Source organism: Lactuca serriola, chromosome 4 (genome assembly GCF_051521515.1).
Source record: "Lactuca serriola cultivar US96UC23 chromosome 4, Lser_US96UC23_V15, whole genome shotgun sequence".
In the NCBI taxonomy this organism is placed as follows: domain Eukaryota; kingdom Viridiplantae; phylum Streptophyta; class Magnoliopsida; order Asterales; family Asteraceae; genus Lactuca; species Lactuca serriola.
In genome coordinates, this window is record NC_136411.1 from 370,239,448 (window position 1) to 370,243,454 (window position 4,007).

The window sequence follows — 4,007 nt, forward strand, 5'->3', positions numbered from 1 at the left end:
CACTTGTATTCCCCCCCCCCCCCCCCGCCAAAAAAAAACTCATAAAAATAGAAAATAGGGGGTATGAAGCTCACCTTAGGATGTAGTTTCGGTTTTTGAAGAGAATATGGAAGAACACTTGGTGATTTTTGGCCTTAGCACTCTTTCCTTGAAGATCTCGAGTTTGAGTGTTTCTAGGGTGTAAGATCATGATTTTTGCATGGATTAGGAAAAGATTTTGATAACAAAAAGAATCTAAATCATAGATCCAAGCATAATCTTACCTTAGATGAAGAATTTGTGGAAATTTCTTCTTGAATGCTTCCTAATTTTCGAGATTTTGAGTGGAGAGGAAGGGATGTTCTTGAGAGAGCTTGAGAGATTTTTGTGAGTGTGTGTGTGTGAGTATGGCCGAGAGTGAGAGAGAGGAGAGGATAGAAGTGATTTTGAAGTGATGTTGCATGGAAATATGGACTAAATTGCATGGATATCCAAGGGACAGTAGTGAGGTGGCGTACTAAAGTCAACTCTCTTCTTATCTTCTTGGATTTGGGCCTTGGGCCGAGATTTTTGGGAGGGAAAGAAAAAAATTGGGCCTTTGCCCCTAAGACCACTATTAGAGTTAATCTTGGGTATTTATTGGCCTTATAAAATAAAATTGTGATTTTTATGCTTTAATAAGCTAGATTAGGTTAATCATGGATCAAAGCTTTCAATTTATTTCATTCTAGGCCCAATATGGCCCATAATATTGAAATAAATGAATGTGGGTCCAATTAGAGCCCAATTAGGGTTCTAAGCCCATGATAGTCTAATTGGAAGCTTATTGGTCCATTTGGATCCAATAAGGGAGTCCTAGTCCAAAATGGTCTTAAACTAGGACTTCTAGGGTCTCCAATTGTTTGATGACTATTTGTAGTACTTGTATAATGTATTTGATTGAAGTTTTTGAAGTCATAATCATAGGTGTTACACATGTTCTTAAGTTTTTGATTCACATTAGCTTGAATGTATAGATTACATGACACAAAATTTCCAGTTGTGATAGTCACATAATGATTATCCACATGATCCTGCAACTCAAGATCCAAACCCTTGACTCAACAGTCTCTACCAGTTCCATCCTGAATTCCCATCAAGAGTTCGGGTCGCACCTTTGTATTCCGACTGCTCAGAATGCATAATCAAGGCGTTGCCGACCAGCGATTGGGAGTTTCCTGAACTCCCACCAACACAACCTAGGCCTAAGCAGCCACTTGCTTCTCCCCCACTTGGGCTTGACGATGTTCTTCTACCTCTTACACCTTATGGACATCCGATCCATTTCCATCAATATGCATGACCCGCCTAAATCATGCGTTGAATGATTCAAGCACCCCATATTTAGTCAAACACAATGATCACTCAACTCTAGAAATCCTGAAGCATACGCGTGTATTCTTAACCAATCGGATGATCCAGTCACTTCCCAAGGCGCCCTTTTACCAAAGCAATCCGAAGGAAAATACAAATTTACCACCATCTTACCGCTGCCTAAGGTCTGGTAAATGCTACGGGCTACCCCACAGACTTATAACACTCTATCCTTATCACAATTGTCCAAAATCTCACTGTCGATCCATCAGATCAGACACCCTAAGTCGAGCATTCACTCGCAATGTCACCTGCTGACATGATATATCCTACTACGCTCATAGCAACCCATACTCCTAGAGTGATAACTCCATATTACAATTTCCTCACGTGCCATACCTACTCTGGCCCTACTAGCCTTTGAAACATCGTTCAAAAGTCTTGGGTCTCTTCCTAAGACCCTCCACAAAATGCACCTGAGCTGAACCTCTCTTCCCGAGGTACTCCAAATCGATCTCCCACCCTTGGGCTCTGGGATTCATATCATTTAGGGTCTCGCACCCTGACACGCTCACCAGCTCAATCGTTAACGGATCAACTTCAATAGCTGGAGTAACCTCTGGCCTAAATCAGGCTACAACTACTCCTACGACATAGTCTCCAATCCTGAAAGCGCAATAGATTGCACAATCAATCCTTGCCGCCTGATATAAGAGATCCAGGGTGAACTCAAAATCCTGGCAGTCCTTCCACTAACTGGCTCACCACCGGAGTCGGGACCAAACCCTGGTCCTTCCCCTTGCGTGCTCATCCTCAGTCTACACAACAGTTATTCCCACGGTCCAAGCATAACCAAGAATTCTCCTTCCCATAGGCTTCTTAGATTCTCCAAGACTCTAACCAATTTGAGAATGGGTCATGTGCTTTCATTAGTACGGGCCCAATACTACCTTCCACACATATCCATACTTTCCTCGTAAATCCTCCCAAATCCTCTAAGTCACCTACTCCACTGATGCACCAAATATCTACTAAACAACAGCACAATACCCACCGAAGCAACTCCTAGGCTCCCCCTAGGTTCCCAACCTCACCGAACTGCCCCATTAACTCACTGGATCATATCCTAGGCTTTCCTAGGCTCCCAACCTCGCCTTGCCATCAGCTGCTGAAGAACTCCTCATGATGCCAACCATCCACCTCCTGAATATCGTCGTATTCACTTAGTAGCTGAGTCCTATCATTCAAGAGTTCCACAAAGCACAAAGTAAGCAGCATTCATGCAGTAGCACTCCGATCCAAAGAACTCTCATAGAACATTCAGCCCACATACAACAACTCATGTTATCTACATCCATCCATCATCACTGTCGGCTGCCTTATGCATGAAAATTATACACAAAATAGGTTCTAATAGACAGTCGAATAATTGACTCTACCATAGGACCACAACCACACAAGGAGCAGGAAATTAGGCCCAATGAATTATTCTAAGCCTATAAGATCCTAACCGTATATAATTTTTAAAGCATACATTTAGCAGTTTCTAATACCAATAATCATTCCCATTCCAGCATAACTTCCAGTATCTCTAAGGCTAGAAGTATCACATGTCATGCCAATCTATCGCTGACTAATCAACACTAGCATGAAAGTCTACCAGCTCATCCAACATATAAAGGCATCTCTCCTAACCCTAACTAGCATGCGATTCACAGATTCATAAATCAAGTCATAATAGATAACATACATTGTTATTCTGGGGAAAACTTACTTGAGCTCGGCCGATTGCATGCACCACACGCTTTCTTGTCTTAGAAAATTCTTTCCTTGAAAACATTTTTCTTTTTGAAAACTTTACAGATCCTCAGGTTGAGTTAAGACCCACCCGAAAATATGTCCGAATCCCTCAAACCAAGGCTCTAATACCAACTTGTAACAACCCAAAAATAAAGGGTAAGAATTTCATGTTTATTATAGTCAAATACAATTGTTACCTAATCCAACCATTCAAAAACATTTTTTAATTAAAACATTTATTAGAGTTACTTCCCAAAATCACATAATGCGGAAAATACGGGAGTGTGCACTACGATCAAGCCAGGCCCTTCCTTTCCAAACCGATGATACCGGAAACCATAAACAAAACTATAAGCACGAAGCTTAGTGAGTTCCCTAGGGCATACCCACATAATCACATAAACCATATCAATCATATAATCCATACATATACACATATAAGGATGCCATAGAAACCCTCCAAGTTCTTGTACACATAATCACATAAATCATATCAACTACACAAGTCATGCATATAAATATATAAGGATGCCATGGAAACCCTCCAAGGTCTTAGACTGAGTGCTACTAGAACCCCCACGTGGTCTTAGCTACCTGTCATGGGAACCCCCACATGGTCTTCACCAATTGACATGGGAACCCCCACATGATCTTCACTGACTGCGATGGGAACCCCCACATGGTCTTAGCTAACCAAGGAAATATCATTCAAACTAAACATACAAGCATACTAGGATGCCATGGAAACCCTCCAAGGTCTTACACTGTGTGCCACTGGAACCCCTACGTGGTCTCAACCAAATGCCATGGGAACCCCACATGCTCTTAGACTGGAATGCCATAGGAATCCCCAATGGTCTGGCATCCAACTACCT